The sequence below is a fragment of the Poecilia latipinna genome, unplaced genomic scaffold (assembly GCF_001443285.1).
Source record: "Poecilia latipinna isolate Pla-1442-1.1 unplaced genomic scaffold, P_latipinna-1.0 Scaffold716, whole genome shotgun sequence".
Taxonomy (NCBI): domain Eukaryota; kingdom Metazoa; phylum Chordata; class Actinopteri; order Cyprinodontiformes; family Poeciliidae; genus Poecilia; species Poecilia latipinna.
Genome location: NW_015113332.1, coordinates 31926 through 54284, shown reverse-complemented (window position 1 = coordinate 54284; position 22359 = coordinate 31926). Strand labels below are relative to the sequence as shown.

The 22359-nt window shown below is 40.3% G+C and overlaps 1 long non-coding RNA gene across 1 annotated transcript; it reads right to left on the bottom strand.

Annotated features, from left to right (window-relative positions):
* Window positions 1-12861: 12861 nt before the first annotated feature.
* Window positions 12862-13471, bottom strand: LOC106955211 (uncharacterized). The gene is made up of 2 exons (XR_001426523.1): window positions 13300-13471; window positions 12862-13212 (listed from the first exon to the last, which is right to left on the bottom strand). It is a non-coding gene; the product is annotated as an uncharacterized LOC106955211 (long non-coding RNA).
* Window positions 13472-22359: the final 8888 nt, after the last annotated feature.

The following is a 22359-nucleotide window of genomic DNA, read 5'->3' as shown; positions in this document are numbered from 1 at the left end:
TATTATTGAAGTCAGTTGAAGTCCTTCTATTGAACTGAAATTAAACACAATATTTATTAATTATAAGATTTCTGTTGATAAGTATTTGTATTGTGTTTTATTTGGGGGTGTTAATATATGGGGGTTAAATACAAAGGCACAAAACACGTCATGTTTATGATTAATGAAAAATCCTTCAAAACGTCTTTTCCAGTTCACAGTAACTAACTACTTTGTGTTGTTTTTTTTTAAAATATAAAATCAAAAACATAATAATTGCAGTTTTGGGGCGTCTTACACTTTCAGCAATTCTTCTACTTTAGCTCATTGCCAGTAAAATGATGAAGGATCTTTTTTTTATTGTTTCTATTGTATCAAACATGAACATTCACGTCAACGAACGCCCGGATGGATTTCTTTGACTCTCTAATCGGGGCTCTGCATCGTTTTCTCAGTTTCCCCAGACTAGTTAATCACTCAGGAACACATTTGGAGAACTTTCTGTTCACTTCAAGGAAATTGGACTTTTCTCCTCTGCATACTTTATCCTGGGCCAAGCAGCAGTTAAAAATGTGGAGCCTGACAATAAAATGATGATTAATATTGCTCTGCATCAGTATCCAATTATAATATTCCTTTGAATCCGATGCAATGGACAGCCAGCAGAATGAAATAGATACGTTTTGATTTTTGATGGTTAACTATGACAACAGTCCCGTGAAGATGAAGTGGGATAATTTGTTAATTTATCAATCTGTCACATATTGACTCGTAGGAGAAAGCCTGGCTTTAATGGGTCTGTAGATTTTCTTGTATCTCAGCACATTTTCCTGATAACTAAGACATGAGTGGTTGTGCTAGGAATACTGATTGGCAATAAAGTCAGTAGACAAGTAGCAAACATGGCCTCAATGTGCTTTTAGCGTTTTAAAGCTCATTTCAGGTCCGCCTGAGGTGGGGGAGATTGTCTGAAGGAAGTTCAGGGAAAAGGCGTCCATGTTTTAGTGGATCTTAGCTATTTAAAAACAATGTATGTCATTGGGATACCAAGCTATGTTTGCAAATCACCTACACTTGCAAAGGTGTCATTCTGCTGTTTTGTGAGTTCTGGGTTTTTCCCATGATCCCTCTCACTTGGATGTCCTTGAAGGGAGGCGCCTGCATCATCCTGATTAGATGCCCAAACTACCTCAACCGACTCCTTTAGATGCGTTGCTCTAATTTGAACTCCTCACCTTATCTGTAAGGCTGAGCCAGTAGAGGTTCATTTCAATTACTTGGTCAGAATGCAAATAGACCAATATGTTATAAGTATTGGTTTCAGGTTAGCTCTTGATGAGTTCAGCTTTCTACACCACAACAGACTGTAGCAGAAACATTATTTCAGCAAACAAATAAAAAATCTGTCTGACTATCTCCTGTTCTGTTCTATCATCACTCGTGGACTGATGGTGTTTTCACACCAGTACACTTGGTTTGATTAGGATCCAAAGTGTCATTTGTTACACAGACATAGACAGATTTTACTGTTGTTCAATTGTACATTTGAAGATGTACAATTGACTTTGACCAGGTCATAGCGTCAGTGATCTGCTCCACTGTTGCATCATTGATGAGGATGGGTGTATGACTTGGCTGATTTCTCCTGAAATCAACAACAATTTCTTTTGTTTTGTGAACATTCAGAATTTTCAAGATTTCCAGCCGCTGTGGTTCGCTAACCGAACCCTTCGACAAACCTGTTTAACCTCCTCGCCTGTGGTGGGGCTGCACCAAAGACTCCTAATGACATGAAAATCTCTGAAGAAGACACAGAGTGCGACATCCTTCTCTAACCAGTAAAATAACTATGTAGTGATGTCAGATTTTAACTGCTGTAGGATTTGTCTTTTGTCTTTGGCAAAAGACCACAAGCCATTTCTCATGTTGGCGCTAGATTCACATGTTTACTTTGGGTGCACTCATCCAAAGTACACGACCACGCTGCAGTCCACTTCCTGTTTTTGGAACGGTCTTTGGTCGGGTTAGTTTTCTCATATGCATTTGAACCGCAGCAGTGTTCACTTCAACCAAATCACCTAGGTTTGTAGACGAACCAGAGTTCACTTTGTTGGTCCACATCAGAGTCCGATTACTCATTCACACCTTCCTGAAGGAACCAGACTTTCTAGGCAAATGAACTAGAGTTTGATTAAAGTGGACTAAACAGGGCTGGTGTGAATACACTCTTAAAATCTTCAGTTTGAGGCAGATACTGATCACAGACCCACAGGGGCCAGTCTACCCTGTTCTGTTTGAGAACAATGGCATAGGACTGGAGGTCTGAAGAGGCCAACTGGTTACGGATAGTAATGTTATGGAATCTCTTTAGACCCAATTGCGCGCTTCATCTGGATTTTAAGATTTTAAATTAGCTTCCAATTCCATGCTGTGTGAGCCTTCTCTTCTCTAGGACTAGTTCAAAGTTCACTCAATACACATAAAACCTGAATAAATCCATGTTTACATTGTTAACGCTGAACAAAAATCACCATACCAACAACAGACTGACCTCCCAACTTATCCTGAATATCTATAAATATGGAGATCCACCATTTCCATATTTTCTTTACATTAACATAAGTTTTGTTTTAATAAAGATGTAGAATAAAGTTAAACAAAGCTGTAGCAGCACTGTCAGCTGTTCTACTGCGACCTTGGTCTACATTTCTATTACTGACTTCACATTTACGACTCTTATAATTACACATAAAAGAGAAATTTAACACATGGTCATGTCCAGGCTTTTGATAACAGCAGGCCTTCCCTGTCCTCCAAACAACAGACTGTAACACTTCAGCTGCCTCCATAATTTTAAATATCTCCCTCTAAATCTGGACTACACTCTGAACTGTGATTGTCTGGTGCTTTGACGGAGACAGCAGAGGAAGAGGGGGACAGCATGGCAGACTGTGAACAGAAAAAAAAAAAGAAAAGGTTTGTGGCTGTAGGCAACTCCAGAACTAATGTTGTGCACAATAAATACTGCAAATAAGCTTCCTATGCATGTGTTTTCAGCTGTTGTCTACTTAAAGCCTAGCTGTGCTCTCAACACTGGGAGCCTTTAAATCATCGCCAGAGGATCTTTTTTATGGCGAGCATACAGAGTCGGTATGAAAGGAACGTCTTCATTGTCACCAATTTTGAAAACTATAAACTAATTACGGTAAGTATATGCATAAATATTTGCCATGGGGGTAAAAAAAAAAAAAAGCATTAAGCTATGCATGTAAATAAATGCCTCATTATGTGTTTTAAATGCTAACTTTCTGCATCAGCAACTACTAGCTTGCAGCTTTAAGATAAACGGAACCGATAGTTAGCAACGTGGTACCAGCTGTTTGAATTTGTTGCTCCTGAGCCTCTGGCGGAAATGAAGTACAAAACATTTTGCTAGCATCTTGGAATGTCTATATCTGGTACGAAGTAAAGAGGAGAAATCAAATAGCATCACTAGCTTCGCTAATGCTAATCTGGGTGTGATACTTAGAAATCACTTACATTGGCTAAATGTAAGTGATTGTTGTTTATAGAAAAAACTTCTTTGTGTGGTTTCAAGAGAAAAACAGATTTTTCACAAATGTGAAACAGTTTTGAACAATCTAGTGTCAATTTAAAACAGTTCAGTCAAGGTTCCACCAAGTCCATATTTCACCAGATTCCTGAAAACTGAGAAACAGCCCGTTGGTTCAGCTCAGGCAGGAAGTGGAGAGCCAGAAGCTAACTTTAGCATCAGTAGTACATGTTTAAGAAAAGTCACAAATGTATGTGATTAATGTCCCTAACAGCTGTATGTAAACTTCAGGTCCTCTTGTTTTAACTGGAAAGATTCTTTAGAAAAGATTTTAGAGAAACAGAAATAAACTGAGAAAAATGATGAAGACAAAGTGATCAGCAGTGTGGAGGTTAAAAGGAAAGGGACAACGCCAGATTATCTGGAAAGTTATTTACAGCAGAAAAAAATCTAAGTCTGTGTTGTATGTTGAAGGGAATCAAATTCCTTTACAACTGAGCATATGTGCAACACATGCAACAGGCCCACAGTGATTGTTTCAGCATTCTCAGCTGAAGTAAAAGAGAGAAAGAAAAAAAAAGTACCTTCTTTGCAGTTGTTTTCCAGGAAGCCTTGGGGAGACCCAGGGTTTCCTCCCTGAAGAGATGTCAAGGCCCTGAGCTGGTTTCACACGGTATGAGATATATTTCACCAGTCAATCGATGGCGTACAACCCATCGGGGGAAAACGGGGGGCAGAGGTGGGGAGGCCTGCTCTCTGCTTGTGTTCTGTGCCCACCGCCTCCTCCTCCTCTTTCTTGTACGTTTCTTGGGAATAGCCATGATGAGAACACTGAATCTGGGAATTTGTCAATGGATCAGATATGTTGAGAGGCATCTGAGAGTGAAGTGCAATTACACAGACTGGAAGAGAAAGAAAAACATGTCTGGAGAGCTGCAGCAAGAGAGAGAGAAGAAAACAAGAAACTTTCCACCCTTGCACAAGTTTTTATTCTCTCTGACAGTGCAGAAGGAGAGCTGCACCATCATGCTGTTTCTTATGAATTTCCTATGCTGTGTTTATGAGCCAAGATTGCTTTCCTTATGCTATTATTAAGTTTTCGACCCTCTTGTATCCCTTTACACAACAAGTTAACATCACAAAGCTTAAATTCTGGTTCGGTAGAGACTGCCTCCCATCTAAGAATCAAACATCATCTTCCGACTAGATAACCTTCCCAATAATCCTCCTCCGTTCGCTGCCTTCAGTCTGTCAAAGTCACAAAGTTAAAAAGAGGGTCGGAGACATGAAAACGTCTTCAACCCGGCACGTGACCGTTTGTTTTGAAACATGTATAGCAGTTAGCCGGAGCATCCGATGGGAAGTGACACTTGCCTGCAGCGCTCTCCGGGCTCCGCGCACGGGGCCGCATCAATCCAGAACGCAGCCGACTCTCCAGAGACCACTGGCAGGAGGCAAACAAATGCACCAAAGAGATTCCGTCCTTGAAAGTGGGCATGTTTCCTTAGATGGCTCGCGCCGGGCCCAACGAGCTCGCTCTCTCTGTTGATGAGTGTTTCTGCGAGAGCTTCGCTTTAACTGCTCCGGCCGCGCAGAGCCGTTTAACCCTGACCCCTCTGCGACGGCTGCTAACGCACTTTTAAAAATCCAACAATTGACAAAGACAAATGATGTAACGGCGCTGCTCTGAAATCCGTTTTCAACATTTAGAAAAGTAGCAAAAAACAACAGAAAAAGAAATTTGGTTAAGAAGGAAACAAAATTCAAATCCAGAAAAGCACTGCGACATAACTAAGTCCAAATGACCATTTTGTATTCGTTTCTATATGATTGATTTTTTGTAGTTCTACCTTTTTAATGACATTATTTGGTTGCATCTTAGGTGTCACTTTCATGTCAGGAGTGGAGGCAGCAGGTAACAGTTTTTTGATCAGGTGGACTGGTGCGACAGCCACAACATCTGGTTCATGTTGGTTAATGAAATGCAGCGTCTAGTTAAAGTATTGCTACTGTATTTTGTCTTGTTGCAACCCAAAATTTCAGAGTAATTTTTGTTTCAGAGTCTCAAAATGCTCGTTTAAAACTCTTTCTTTACCATCAGAATTTGTCTGTAAAGGTCTCTCAAACTGTGCAAAGATCAACAGCGTGTTGTAAAATTTGCTTCTCACTTGATGACACTGAACATCCAGACATAGTTTCTATCTCAGAGAAAGTCCAGGGTCTTGAAACATACGGAACATGCACTGACTTCCTCTCCCCCCCAGTTTGCACTCTGCAGCAGTCAGCGTTCCTCTTTGTACTCAAGGCTTTTTAAACTCGACGAATCTAATATCTTCTGCAGCCGTTACACAACGGTGGTGTTGGCTCAAGGGCGTTCTCCCCTTTTGTTTTTCCTCCGATGCACTGACAACTTAAGGAGAACGTGTCTTTCGTTCCCATTGTGTTTGAGAGGCGCGGTGTGTTTTCCTGTGCGCCGATGTGTTGAGCAAACTCCCAGTTAGACAAAAAGTGTGAAAATAGGTTCTGCAGGCGAAACATCTTGCTTTGTTTGAATCACAAATTGTGCGATGAAGCTGTTCCCCCCGTGATGTCTGTCGCCCAGTGGCAGAACCTTGCTCTGACAGCTGGAGAATTGTGTGGAAGCCTTGAATCTGCTTCTTTTTTGACACAACACCGCAGACAAGATGAATAATAATAATATAGAAAACATTCAGCACTTTGGTTTTACTTTGTGCTTAAATATAACAATTAGCTATAAAATTATTAAATGATGGAAGAACAGCCATCAATAAGCTGGGAAGTGAAGCATTAGGATGTGTGAATCGCGGTCTTGCTTCCCACAGAGGCCATTAGATCCCATCTGGTTTTTTCGAGGCATCGTTCTTTTCTGTAGTTTCACTGCTGTTTTGCTGAACAGAAAAGGCGTCAAGGACAGAGGGTGTATGCGCGGCCTACTCGTGAAACTTTTTGACATGTTGTCACATTACAACAACAAAATCCAATGCATTCTTTGGGACTTTGTGTGATCCCCCAGCACAGCATATTGTAAAGTCAAAAGAAAAGTGCAACCGACGGCCATAAGCAGTCATGTGAGCAGTACATAGAGCCCGCCTGTGTGTGATTTACATTATAAACGTGATCTCAGCGAAACTACTTGTTCACAGAAAAACATTAGTCAGCAAACAATATCTCTGATCTGAACCTTCAAAGACACATAAAGAGTCACAAAGTCGGCCTTCTATCGCCTGAAGATTTCCAGGATTAAATGGTAAAGTCCCACAAGATATAGAGAAACTTATCTGTGCTTGTCTTTAGTCACATTGATTACTGCAACAGTGTCTTCACAGGGCCGCCTAAAAGAATCAGACAGCTGCTGCCTGCGATCTGACTGAAACCAGGAAGCTAGAGCACATCACTGGTTCTAAAGTCCTTCCACTGCCTCCCTGAGGCTCAGAGAATAAACTATAAAATACTGTTGTTAGATTATAAATCACTGAACGGTTTAATGTATTCACTGAATACATTAAAGATCTGCTGTCATTAAAGATCAGACCCCTCAGGTCTTCTGGTTCTGGTTCTGGTTCTGCTCTGCATCCCCAGAACCAGAACCAAACATGGAGAATCAGCATTCAGCTTCTGTGCACCACAAATCTGAAACAAACGTCCAGAAAACTGCAAAACTGCTGAAACACTTTAAGTCTTTAAGTCAAGGCTAAAACCCACCTGCTGAGATTTGGCTTTGATTAGCACTAAATGGAACATTGATAAATATCATTGACATAAACCTGCTTGATGACTTTGATTATGACATTTGACAAAATGCAATGTTTACTGTTTGTTTCATAATTGGTTACCATATTATGGTGTAAAACACTTTTAACTGCCTTTTTGCTGAAATGTGCTGTAGAAATAAACTCAACTTAAAGACCAAGCACTCCTCACATCTGGTTCATATGGAAGATGAAGAAGAAAGCGACTCCAAATGATGTACAGTCGCTCCAGGATTTTGTGATTGTTTTTTGTAATTTTGGACTTTAACATGACATCAAGTCTGAGGTTGAGGCAGCTGTGTGGTAGAAGTAAGAAATACAACCATGTGCAGGTGCACAAGCCATCATTTAAAGGGGCAGTATGTATTTTCCAGTGCCATTCTATAGTATAGTCAAGCAACTATAATAACTTCAGTTATAAAAATCCTGCCTATATCAAGAATGACTTAAAGGAAAGTTTGGTTCCTAATGTAATGTCTTCAAATCGGGCCTCTGTCTCCTGAAGAAGCTCCTGCTCTTTCTGAAACTCCACCTTCAGAAAATCACTTTTTCTTCCACTTCACAGTTATGTGGCACTTTGGGCTGGGTTACCACATACAAGACAAATCTAATACTTAAGTTTGCAAGCCACTGTAGAGTTGATCATTTGATGTGTGCTGATTGGGCTGCAGGGATGGGATGTGAAAAAGTGACAAACATAAAGGCTTCCTTTCCCCAGCGGAGAAAGGAAACCTTTCCCTGCATTTTCGCCTTTCGTCTCGATCCCCCACCCCCTCCCCCCTTTTTTTTAACTCGCTCGTGTCATTCAAGCTCAAGATTTCTCATTAGCGTCGATTCGTGATAACCGCCGCCGTAATGATTCCAAAATCAGCCCTTCGCAAAAAGACCCAGCTCCTGTAATCACCGCGCACAGCTAATGTCGAACACGCCAAAGCGCTCTGATAATTATCTTATCCAGCCCAGATTTCTTGATGCCAGACACAGAGCGGGCACTCCACTGAAGGCTTTCCACATCACGCTCATTATATTACGTATTGTCCCGGCTCATTTGAAAGTATGATTATCCTCTTTGCCCCTGTGTTGTGGGGAACCATACAAATTATCTTATCAGTGTCATCTGATTATCGGTGACAGTGGCTGTGATGTAACCTGCTCACCCGTGTCATGAATTATTCATGTGGATTTATCAGTTTTTAGGTGCAGAAACCTTGGGGTTTTAAATATTCAGATGCGCTGTCAGAGGGGAAGGAAGGGGGGGGGGGTTAACCGTCGAAGGGAAGGGTTTTGAAATTTCTGGAGTTTTGTTCAAGGATTTTGCCACAAATGGCCTTAACATTTTTCACACTGGTATATGATCAGGTGATGCGTGTTAGATTGGATTTCTTCAACAGAAAACAGTAAAGGGTGCTTGTGTAATTACGGAGCCCACACATGGTGAGGCCGTTCCTGTGTTGATACTTGACCGCAGAGAGAGAGAGAGAACCAACCAATGAGCATCCAGCTGAGAGTTTGAACCGGCCACTCTAACTTTGACAAACACGCTTCGGTCCTGAAAAAGCTCTTCACCTGTTCCTTCTTTTCCAGTTTGTTAAAGCGGCTCGTCTGCTGCAGAACCGCCGCCGCTGCCGTTCACGGCTGAAGGATTCGTCTCTTTACGGCTTTCGGGCCACATTTGCATAATCGTATGCATCCCATGCAGCGTGGGTACACAGAACCAGCACAGATGATCACATCTTATCTCCAAACCGCGCCTCCAGGATAAGAAAAAAGACATGCCGATGTGAAGTAATCTTACTTCCTGCTGACCACGTCGAATTACTGAGGATGTTGGAGAGGGCCAGGCAATGCTTCATAATCTTCAGGCCAGATGTGTGACTCAAATTGAAGTGTTTTATTTGTCCTTTTGTTTTTTTTTTCCCAATTAGTCTTTCAATGAAAATCATTGTATGCAGAAAAGCTTTTTACACTGATTCTGATGGATTTTATGGAGACGCAGAAAAGTAGAGATGGCCTTGCAACCAGTGGCGCCCCAGAAAATGTTCCGGGTGGCCAGACCCCGCTGAAGATAACTGCATATCTTTCTATTACATGAACATGATTGTCTGGTGGGGGCACTATATTGTTAATATATTGTTCTGACTATTCTCTGAAAAAAAAAAAAAAACTTAGATAAATATGTGTGTGCCTGTGGTAAATAATCAAACGTAAGAAAAATTTGCGTTTCCCGTGAACACATGGGGCATAGTGTTGTATGGCCTGATAACACTTGTATAAGATGTACTATAAAAATAACAGTCTTCTCTTGTCCGTGATTTGTCCACTAGAGGGCGCATTGATGCAGTCCAGCGAGTTCAGTTCACATTATAATTCAGTTTCTTACTGAATTATAATTTCTTAGCTAAATTACGACAATTATTTTTCACAAAGGGAATTATAACATTTTGTGGGAAAATAGGTATCCTAGAGAATGTTATAGTTTATATCAAGTTATATTTGGATTAATATCATAAATAAATATGTTACATTTTGTAGACTTAATAAGCAGTGATCCTGAAGTAACCAGCCAGTGTTGTTGTCACATGGTTAAAGCTGTTGCCTTATTTTTTTATTTATTTTTTGCAAAACATAGATGAGTTTGGAAGAATATACATTTAATACATAAAACAGCATTTTTTGTTGACATTATTGCATCTTGTTGCAATAATGTCATGGATTGAAGCAGACATTTTCCATTATTGGGTGAAGTGGGTGGTTCTATGATTTTTCTTTCTTTTTTACCAAGACACAGTTGGCACAATTTTTTGTTCATATGGTGATCTAGTGTCATATTTCCTTTTTATTTCCATCTTCACACTTAACAGGGTTTTAAGCTGATATGTGCCCATTTAAAAGTTTTCATCCACTTTTATTCTAGATCATCAATTCTTTGGTTTTTCCAAATTGAAGATCCAAAACCATTTCCCTAAAACTTTTTAACCCCTTTGTTCTAATGAACACTTTGATTTACGCAAATACATTTTCCTGGTAATATTGTGTTTTTAGCCTCCCTCTGTTATGAAGATGGTTAAATGATTTTCAGATTGCTCACAGGATTTACCTAACTTGGTCAGTGTTGTGTGATTTTTTTTTTTTTTTCCTTGATTTGCCAAAATTACAAATTACACAGCATTCCACATTTGTATGGAAAATGCATTTGTGTGCACCATTGTGAGTATGTGGGTTGAGGCCACGGAAAAACTTCCCAAATCCCCTCTGCCAATAACAAACAGCTTCCAGTGGAGGCAATGTGATGGTTTGGCGAGGCATCTCCCTCACTGGAAAAAACAAATCCTCATTCCACAGTCAATGGTGAGACCATTGCTCCACTCTAGAGACCAAACTCACCGCCCACCACAACCCCAGGACCAGAGTTTATCTGCGACTACTCCCAGTATTTGCAAGGGGAAAGGATGGAAAAGCCTCCCTACAGTCCTGACCTCAACCCAGTGGTACTGTGGAGGATGTGCCAGACATTTTTTTGGGTGTACCGTTCTCCAATACAGTACTGAGATCCATCAATCCACTGTCCTTGTAGAGAAGGCCTCGGTGCCTATGTGGTCACCAGGCCATTGCAGGGAAATACAGAGCCAGTGACACACACTAAGGGGAATTTGGAAAGATCAGCTAACCAAATGTTGATGGAGTTTGGGAGGAAGCCGGAATACCCAGAGAGAACCCACATATAAACGACAAGAACAGGCAAACACCACAGAGAGGGAGACGCCGGCCAGGATTCAAATGCCGGACATTCTTGCTGCTAGGTAACAGTGTTACCAACTGCCCCACCATGAAGCCCCACCTACTGGAAAAGTAAATGACCAGACTGTTGCCCTGGTCATTCACGTCCTACACAATTCAGCAGCACCACAGTTGTTGTTGAACAAACTGTCTTGTTTCTGTTTCTAGAAGTCGTTTATTAAGAAATGAGTAGAATATGAGAAACTTTTTCCAAATTTCCAGACTACATGTCAACTCAGACTGAACTCTGTTCTGATAATAATAATAATAATAATGTTCTGACTTTTCAGTAATACCAGAATTACTGGTATATCAGTATATATCACTCTAAATTCTTTTTGTTTTTTTTAAGGAGTATTTCTATGGAAGGCTTTCCAAAAGCCTAAAATAAAATAAAATGAGTGTTTCTGATTTCGCTTTCAACTATCACACGTTCCTGAGTTCATACTCATTACCGTACAAGGTTTTTCATCGCAGAAAAAAAAAAAAAAACATCTCATCATTTAAATATAATGAGATGTTTATCTGTATTTTACCTGAATTGTGTTTCCATGACAGTGTCTGTGTTGTCGACTAAACGTGGCTGCCATCATTTATTCATTCTGTGCATTTTCAAAGTCTCCTTTATCCAGTGAGGATCTGCCAGGTGCCTTTTATCCCACAGAAGCTGGTTCTGGCAAAATAAAAATAAAAAAACTAGTTCACTGGCGAGAACCCAAGCTGAGCTTTACAGGTGAAGTCACTTCACAAAGGCTACCCTGCCCTTTTATTGGGAGGGATTTAATAAAACAGCCAGCTTTTGACAATTCAATTGAAAATTCCATTCTTGGTCGGCCTTGCGTCTAACTGCAGTGACCCTGTCAAAGCAGTTGTTGGGTAAAGGAGAGGCAGGTTTTTAGAGAGCTTCAGATGACTGGCAGGTGAAAAACACATGATAAAAAGTAATAAAAAAAAAAAAGGTTTGCAGTCAGTGGTGAGAAATGCGTCCCAGCTGCACATGCCTGCAGTTAAGAGCAACAGTGTCATATGTTCGCCCCACGTTTCCGATAGCGACAGAAGTTTCTCGGTGTGTGTTTCTCCGTGAGGCCGCCTGTTCCCCCGGTGGAAACCAACGCGTGTCAGATTTTGCCCTTTCGCCACGTCTGTCTCCGTTCCTCTGATGGTATTTCCGTCCGCGGCCCGTTTTCAATAGCTGCCGACGCTTTTTGCCAAGCTCGCCAGCATGTGACATTCAGGGAGGCTTGTGGAAAAGGACAGCGGTCTACGCCGCAATCTCCATTCTGAAAACCAATCTGAGACATGAAGCTTTGGCATAATCCTCATAAAGCTCCCATGTTATTCGCAGAATGGTAACCAAGTGAGCCTTAAGCTTTGGCAAACAATGAACTGAAAACAGGCATTTGTAGCAAATGCCATGTGAAATTCAGGCACTGTTAGGTCAGCTGTTGCGTAGAGGTGATTTTACTTGATGACTTGCTCAGATAATCTTGTTTTTTGCAAAAGAATATATCATTATTTTACATCAAACATTACGAGCAGGCTACCTGCCGTGTGGTCAGATTCATAAACCTAATGCTTGACCGTGCCAGGTCTGCTCTTCCTGTCCTGTCTGTTCTGTAAAGCCACGGTTCGTTACACTCAACCTAAAGCCCGAAGTGAACCGAGTCTTACTGATGTAGCACAAGATTTTATATTTTAAATTTTTATTTTCTTCCTTTTCCCTTGTGTGTCATGCTAGGTTTTAGTTTTTGAGCCCACATGCAGAAACTCAGAGAGGCAGAATGAAACTTTAGATGTTTATTGACAATAAAGTTCAAAACATCCACAGTCGGGAAGCTGCAGTGGAAGGACTGGCACGGTTGTGATAAAGAATTCTGGTTGGGGGAAGGTTCCGGTACCAGGTTGCGGCTAGGCGTAGAGGCTGACTCGGAGAGGGACGAGGAAGGGAACGACTCGTGAGAGTGAGAGACCAGGAGTCTTCGGGGCGGACTCCAGCCGGAGGCGCACAGCGGGCTCTTAAACAGAGGGATGTGGGAGGACTCCAGTTCCCGGTGAGTCTCGCTCCCAGCGTCGTGAGGGGACTACCCTCTAGGCTCGACAACAGGAGTTCTCCGGGGAAAACTTGAAGATGTCCTGGAAGAGGTCACAAAACAACAGGTAAGCTCTTAAGGCAACTAGAAACAATCTCAATGAGACCAACAGTAGGAAGGCTGGAGGTACCACAATAGGTAAAACACTCTGGCGGTGAAGAGCGGGAGCCTGCCGCTTAAATACTCCTCTAGATGACGATTTGAGCCAGGTGCGTACCGCGGAGCCTGCTGACACACCCACCAAGGACAAGGAAACAGCCTCTGGCGCCCTCAGATGGTCAGAGCTGAAAAAGAAGAAAACCCAACCCGGTACCTAACATTGTGTTTATCGAACACTTTCCACTGCATGTCACAGTTTTCTTCATGTTCAATTAGACCTTACTGGTACCTTCAGTAATATAAATAATCCAAAAATAATAATAAAAAATACAAAAACTTCAATGTATTGTTTATTAGATTGTATCCAGCACAATGTGGCAAACAGTTCTAGTGCATTTGTAAAGTAGAAGGGGAATAAGACGCGGTCTTTTGAAAATAAAAATCTGTGGCGTGTATTTTTAAGTCCAAGGCTTTACATAGTCAGGCCAAATTGCTGAAATCGTTCTCATTGTTGCAGTTGTGTGACGGAAATTGTGCCATTTTGTCCTCAGCCTCCTGTCGTCCAGCCCCCACTTGCAGTCACCAGGGCTGTTTACCCCCTTTTGGATGTGAAACTACTGTATGACTTGCGTGAATTTTGTGCATGTGTGTAAACTGAAATCAGCCCAGACTACTCAGCTTCCAGAAGCTGGTTTTTCAACCAGAGATTCAAACGGATTGTTTTGAGGAGCAATTATCTGAGGCCATGAGGAAGTACTGTTGGACCAAAACCCTGAACTCCTTCTGGTCCGACGCAGTGGGAGAACATCCCATCAACCCTAGTGCTCAGGGCTCGGTGTCCTACATCTTTTGGATGCGTCTCTCCAGTACAAATGATAAATGGACTGAACTTATATAGCGCTTTTTCCAATCATTTTGACCACTCAAAGCGCTTTACACTAGAGTCACATTCACCTATTCGCACTCACAAACTCTCACACATTCATATACCGATACGCAGATCGGTAGGCAATTTGGGGTTAAGTGCCTTGCCCAAAGGCACATCAACACACGGCAGGAGGAAGCTGGAATCGACCCTACAACCTTCTGATCACAAGATGACTACTCTTCCCTCAGAGCCACAGTCACTAAAATAGAATTAAATGTTTTCAAGGCCTCTACTGGATTCCATCAGGTGATGAAGGAGTTTGGTTATAACCCATTTTTGGGTCAGGTGTGTGGTCTCAGAGAAATGCCAGAGACATAACAGCCGTTCTCTTGGCTCTGAGGACCATCATTGGAGACCATTGCTTTGCCCGGCTTGTGGCAAACTGAAAATAGGGCTTCTTCTTCTTCTCTCCACAGTGGCCTTCTTTTTGTCAATCTTCCATAAAGGGCAGATTTATGACATGAAGGACCCACACTTGTCTGGTTGACACCGTCTCTTGGCGGCTTCCCTGATTAATGTTCTGCGTTACTAACGTGTCAGTTCAGATGGACGGCCATGTCTTGTTTGCAGTTCTTCCAGGCTCTCCACCTCTTTGATTTGATTGGACACTTCTTTATAATGTGATCAAAACTGGGGAAATTATTTACATTTGCAGAAAACCTTATTATTGTGTTGTTTCTCAAACACTCTTCAGATCCAGGTAGACTATTGCTACCTGGATACTTTATGTGGCAACAAAGTAAAGAAGTCCCTCATCTATTGGATTACAATTTTTGGAGCAATCAAATTTAGAGATTTCTTTGGATGTAAGCAGGTTCCAATAGATTGTCTGTTTTATAAGAGAAACCTAACAAGAACAGAAAAAGGTAACTAAACATTCATTTTGTCTATTTCAGCATGTTTTCTTTGAAAGTTTATTTCACTTAAAGCTAAGGTTTCACAATAAAAATAAAAATTCTCATTAACTACGCCTCACACCTGCCAACAGACTTAAATACTAGAAATAGCTCCAGCTAAAGCTTAATGTCTTGTGACCTTTACAGAGATATCCTGTAGATTACCGTTCCGCTGAATAAACACTTCACGCCTGAATTTCAGATTCTGTTATTGCCTGAGTGTTTATTTTATTCAGGCAAGCCCTAGGCCGTCTGAAATCCATTAGGAGCTGCTTGGAGCGCAGTTGGTCCTTCTGTGTGACAGCTTCTCCAGGCCATGGTTTCCTGATGCTCAGGAGGTTCTGATGAGTTCATTGTCTTAAAGTTACAAAGCGGTTTGGAATTTGTGAAAACTTCATTTCTGTAATCAAAATATGTAGGATTTTATTTTTTTTTTTATGTTCTTCTAAACATCAGAATCAACTTTATTCATCAAGTCTCCACACACGAACAAGGAATCAGACTTTGGTTCCACTTGCCTCTCAGTACAGACATTTAGAATATGAATGTTTTTATAAAAAACTAACAAATAATTCACAGATTCCCATGGATCTTGTGAACCCATTAACAAGCATGAGGTAGATGTATCGTCATCACCACTAAACACGACCTTCAACTTTAAAACTATAAATCAATACCTCATCAATGCATTACCCCCAAAACTTTACATTGATGGGGAAACTACATACAGATCCAGCAAATGGTTCAAATACATTTACTCTATGTTCTGAATATTTTAATGAAAATACCTTTTAGCCACTAAAGAACATATAAGAGAGCTATCAGTTCAACATAGAATGTGTTTATTGTTGCTGATTATGTATAAAGGGATTATTTGGATTTATATTCCAATTCACAGGTAAAAAATGCCTTACAATTACACAATTTTTAAACAGGTGTCTGTAATCACAGACTACACATCTAGGTCAGTCCTAGGACTGATTTAGACCAGTCCTAGGACCTACATCACTTTATTTAAACAATAAGTTTTACACTATCCAATTTTTTTATTTAGAATGTTTGTTGATGGTGAGCTTTAAAATAGCCTTAAAATGTAAAATTATAAAAGCTTACACTGTTATAGATGTATGCATGCGTTGCGTATCCATGTAAACATGTAATGAATATGAGTATCTTAGCTCATCTCTATTTACTCAATTTTGCAGCAAAAGAGCTTCTTTAAATGGAAATGCTGCTTATTTTGTCAATATATAGTTTGATTAATTAATTACAAACCCTGCAGTTAACTTGACTTAAAATTTAAGCTGCTAATTTCTCCCCAACTATAAGGAGTTCAGTCCTGACCACGTTTAGTGTCTTCACATGAAACAATTCCCATCTGGTCTTAATATCAAAAGTCTGAAAATCTAAACTGCATGATTGAAATAAATAAATAAAAAAATAAAATAAAATAAAGAAATTCAAAACAAAATAACCGTGTGAGGTCAAAAAGAGGACCTGCGATCATTCGTCAGCCCACCGACCTCCAAACCGTCGGCGTCTCTGTGTTACAAGTGACACAGTAAAGCAGACTAATGATGGCTGCTCCAACGCTCGGTCAACACAAACGTCAACAGAAAGCTTCAGTCAGACACAAAGTGTTTGTTGCCATAACCCGGGGCCTGTGATGGTGCAAAAGAGCTGATGGTGAAGCTTCCAGAGTGTTCTGCAGGGAGGGGGAGGCGGAGGGGGTTAGATGAATATGCCTTCCGCTATTGTTGCCATGTTATGACCAGTCTAATGAGATCTGTGGAGAGTTGGGCTTCTCATTTCGTTGTATCACCCATACACTCTCCTGCACTGGGAATCCACTGCGGGATTGTCCTCAGACACATCCACTCAGACGGATGGATGCATTTGCTGATGTTTCAGACAACAGAGCATCATTCAGTAGGTTTTTTTTTATTTTTTATGGCCTACATATAAACACACCGGAGCTCTTTTTTTTATTCCCATATGAAGCAGAGGAGTGCTTTTAAAATGGCTTCTTCTTTTTGTTTTCCTGAGCTCCAGGAATATAAATTCTTTTGTTTCTCCCTCCTTGTGAGTCACGGTGTTTTACCTCCCTAATTTTTTTTTGGGGGGAGGGGGGGCTTGTTTACTTTATTTTCTTGATTTCTCATCAAAGGAAGGTAAAAATAATTCTGATCTCTCACCCCAGGAAAGCAACTTCTCTCTCTCTCTCTCCTACACACAGGCAGGTGTACACTTGTAACACAATGCTTTCGCACTTCACAATCGGTTGGCTGTCTGCGCTCACGCAGGCAGCAGAACAATAGGAGAGCGAGCCGAGGTCACATCCTCAACCCTGCCTGCAAATTTGCGAGCCGTTTTCACTCCGGCCGTGCCAGACCATCTGCTCGGCATTTGTGGACGTCGGAGCGAGAAGTCGCACGTCGGCTAAACTCTCGCTGCATCCGCCGCTGCAGCTCTTTTCTGATTCTCCTAAAACAAGCAAAACGTTATTTATTTATTTATTTATTTTTTTTTTTCTAAAGCGAAATTCAGGTTCTTATTTTTATTCTTTTTTACTTCCAGCTTTTCTTGTGTTCTTGTATTGTCTCTCAAGGCATAAAAAAGGCTAAATGAAGTATTTCCTTTTTTGTTTTTCTGATTGTTGTTTCTCGTGGATTGAAAAATAGTGTCATTTAAACAACATTATTACCATCAGTGATGGCTGACCATACTTTAGTTTTTCACGTCCAGAAATATTTTCAAACAGCCAAATGTGTGAGAAAAAAAATCAAGATACGGTACTCGAAAAGTTAAGACAGCAGAACTACATGTTTCTATATCATCAAACATTTATAAATATATAAATTATGAAAATCTCTGAAACCATGTGGCATATTTGGTAGAATTGTTGGTATTCTTCTTTTACACTTTGAGAACTCCTACTGATTTTATCTGTGTTAAGGTAAAATGTTACCTTAACTTTACCTATTTTCACTAATACGTAAAAACCACTATTTGTGTGTTTTAATATAGCAATTAGAATTTATTCATCTTTGTTCTGAAGAATGAGGAACTAAGAGGCTGAACATTTATGAAGGTGTTTACTGACTTCACACCTGGTCCGTGTCTGAACTCTCTGGTTCGTTCAATAAAGTTAAAATACTGACAAAAATATTCAAATAAATGTAATACCTCCCCAAAATCATTCCATTCAACTTCTAAACTTTAACAATAATTATTTTGCTATCAGAGTGCTGTTATAAGATTCCTGGTTTTTAATGGTGTATCAGTGTGACACAGAAGCGAGGGGAGAGCTAGGTATCTGCACTGAGTGGAACTGACAGCCTTCCAGGAAACCCAGAACGTTCTGGCGCTTTGAGGACGTCACGTGATCCAACCTGCTGACGGTAAGGTTAAGCAAAAGTGCTAATTGCACACAGCATTATATCTTTATGCCATTTCGATCCTGGGAAAGCAAACTCCAACAAACTAATATTAGCTGGTTAATTAGCTGGGCTTTTGGCTCGCTTTGCCAGCACTGAGCTGTTTTAATGCATCTTCTGCTCTGGCCTCTCCTTCGCCAGCTGCACATTGTGAAAAGCAGTAGCCTCATAACAGGGACGGGCGCTGCGATTCTTCAACCTCCTCTCCACAGTTTCCCAAACTGCTGACTTTCTGTCTTGTGAGCAACAGAAAAGTGTAGGAGCGGCTGGTAGGGCGCCAAACGCAGAGCAGCTCTGCTCAAAGGAACTCCGCTCACGCTCAAAACGTTTCCTGGCTTCTTCAAAGAGGTGTAAGGAGTTTCTTTTTTGTGGACACACACCAGAGGGCATCACAGTTAACGTGTCATGATAGTCATGAGACTGATGAACAACCACAGTCTTCAGTCAGAGGCCTCTTCTTGCTGCAGAGCTGACTGCTACCTTCCTGTCCACATCATCACAACCCACCACGGCTCTCTGGAGATACTCGGATGACATGAATTACAACATTTAATTTCAAAGTCATTTTTGAACAGCATTAAAATGAATTGCTTTCCTAAATCCTAATAACTGTATTGTTCATCACCATCGGTTCGTCATCATCTGTCTGTCGACTGTAGCTGTCAGTTGTTTAAAACCTTAATAACTGAATCCACCTAATTACTTGAGTCAATCATTCAAGTTGGCCCGCTGATTATCAAGAAGTCTCCCAGCAGGTCTTCCATTCTCCATGTTTTAATCACCCGCTCTCCTCAGATGAAACTGGTGGTGGGGGGGTTGAGGGAGGCGCAAGAAGAAGCCTTTCATATTCTGCTCCGAAAACGAACTCAATTCAAGATCTCCCAGAAGAGCCTGCCAGCGGCTCATGGAGAACGCAGCGATGAAAGAGACGGGAGTTATAAATATTTCTGATAGCTTTGTCATCCATTCATCCCTCCCTCTATATGTAAACTGAACTTTTCTCTTCTCACAGGTATTAAAGTTGATGATATTGTTGCGAAAGTTTGAGTTTTGACACAAAGTCCTATTATTAGTTGTCGTTTCACAGAGTTACAGTAAGATACTCACAAAACTTATAGACGGTTCGACACACCAGAAGTCGTAACTTACGGAACATCAACTACATGAAGACTTTTTAGATCTTTTTCACCCCTGCCACTATCACACAAAAATACAGCAGATAAAACACCCCCTCATCTGCTTACTTCTGTCTTTAAAGTTTTTCCAAAGAAGTTATACTTTACCTGTTTGTAGCACTGACAGAATTTTTAAGTTTTCAGTCATACTTATGAGCAACACGGCTTGTTTTTTTTTTTTTTCTTTTAGCACACAGTTTCATTAAAGTGACAAAAGTTGTAAGTAATGTTTTTGGTAAGCATGGCTACTGCATGCTGAAAGCAGATCTGTTCATATGCTCTGCAAGAAGTAAGAATCTAACAGATCTATGCTAAATATTTTCAGTTTTAAATTTAACAGCTTTGAGTTGAAGGAAGAAACACAAATATTGTTGACAGAAATGTGCAACAGAACCTGACTTTATATGACAGAGACAGAAAGAGGTTCAAGATATAATAGAGATACACTAAAAAAAGAGAATGAAGAGCCAACTTCAAAAAATAGTTAATTTGTTACATGTAAAAGGATAAGTAAAATATTTATTTTAAAAAAAGAAGCTATTATGTTTGTCAAACTTTATTTATTTGATTTTGTTTAACAGGGCAACTTAAAAAAACTTAATATATTTTATATACTTTTGATTACTTGTAACAAATGACCTGTTATTTAAGGTTGGATCACCTGTTTTCTTTTCTCAGTGCAGACAGAATATATTGATAGCACTGGTAGAATCCTGGTTAGCAGCGAATACACTTTGTTTTGTTTTTGTCATTTTTTCAAAAGACAAAACAAAATTTTGTAATGGCACATTCTTCGTAACAGTTCTTTTCTCATTCACCGCTTCAGTTTGAAACATTTTAGTATTGAAAGGGTCAGAATGGAGAAACGTGGATAGTAAAAGTATAAAAACTAAAGGTTGACTGAGAAGTTTTGCACAACCTCGTTTCCAACAGACTGGGGCTCATTTCCAGAAAGGTTTAAATTCCGTTTTGAAGATCTACGGAGAACCATCAACCAAGAACCTGCCTGCGGTCATGTTCACCACATTCACTATTTATCTAAGCTTGTCATTTGGACCTTAAGCGAAGCCAGCGATGATGGAAATTCAGTCCATTTGCAAATATTAAATCCTGGACAAACATATTTCACAAATCCAGCAGTAGATGTGGGGGATGACCATGAAATATGCCGGTATGGGTTTACATAATAATGAAAAACTACCATGATGTTCCCAAATACTGGGCTTCCTCCTCCTTACTCAGCAAACATATTCAGTACAACCGGAAGGCAGCGGGATGCTGCCGACACATCGTCATCCCCCCATGTTCATCACCAGTTTCTTTTCTTTTTGGTTGTTTCTTTTCATGCAGTGACAGTGCTTATAGGAAAACAGTCAACATGAGGATTCTGGAAATGTGATGTTTGATTGCTTTATGTGGAGACGCTGGATCAGAACAGTTGTTCTCAAACTATAAGAGACTCAGTTAGACGATAAAGAAACTGATTTGCTTAAAATATTCACAAAATATACATTCTATTATGCTGTCAGTAAAACCAATTTATCATCCAAAGTAACAACTAACAAGCCTTTAAAGGGAGATGAGACCATGTTGATGCACACGGTTTAGTCTACAGATATACTAGGTTGTTTACCAGCTAAAGCTAGATATCAGAAAGAAACCAATGAAGTGATACTAAGAGTATTCAGTAGGTAGAGATAAGCAAAGTAGAACATTAGACTTAAATTTAAGCTGCTGTCAGCTCAGTCTTTCCAAATAAGCTGTGTAGAGACTAGCACGTAATTCATTGATCTAAACATTAGGACGGGAAGGCGACTTTTAGGACTTCGCCACAAACATGGTTCCGATTTAAGTTAAACTAACTTTATTTGTTTTGTACAATTCGGTACCAAGGCAGTTCAAAGTATTTTACATGATAAAAACATAATAAATCACAATGCACTGACATAAAGTGACACCATGAGAACAATATCATTCATAATTTATCCCATAGCAGAGGAATAAATTACTATTGTCCTTTACGAACTGTTCTAAACACTTCGCTGTCCTAGCTGGCCGTCCTTGAGGTGGTATACAGGAGCTAAACGACTGTCAGAACAAGGTGTTTTAACGCCACCTGGTGATAACAGTGGTGAAAAAACTGAGGCAGAAATAAATAGATTTGGTAGAAAATAATCAGCTCCAAGAGGTGCATCAAAGTAAAAAGATTTTTATGTTGATTTTGGTCCCGATTTTCCCCTTCCAGCAACCTTGAAGACACAGTGTGTTGTCGGATGCTGTTTGGATAATCTTAAGATATATTCCTGTTGTGTGTGTTTTGCGCTACGAGCGATCTGGTCCATTAGGAAGGATGTTAGGACCGCTCCGATCTAAAAATGGGAACATTCAACATGTTGCACTGGAACCAGTTTGATGGAAAAGGCCCCAATGTGGAACATCAAGAGAAGTGTGTGTTTCCATAGTGTGTGTGTTGCTATTGATGTTCTCCTGTTGTGAATAGGGCATGTGCACAGGGATCAAGAGTGAGGAATCAATATTGCCCTACTACTTTTGGATCTTTTCTGTGGTGTCTTCATTTTAAATGTTTTTTTTTAAATATATATATATGTTTTAGAAGTTCTACAATCAATTTTCCATTTCCAAATGAAATTCCAA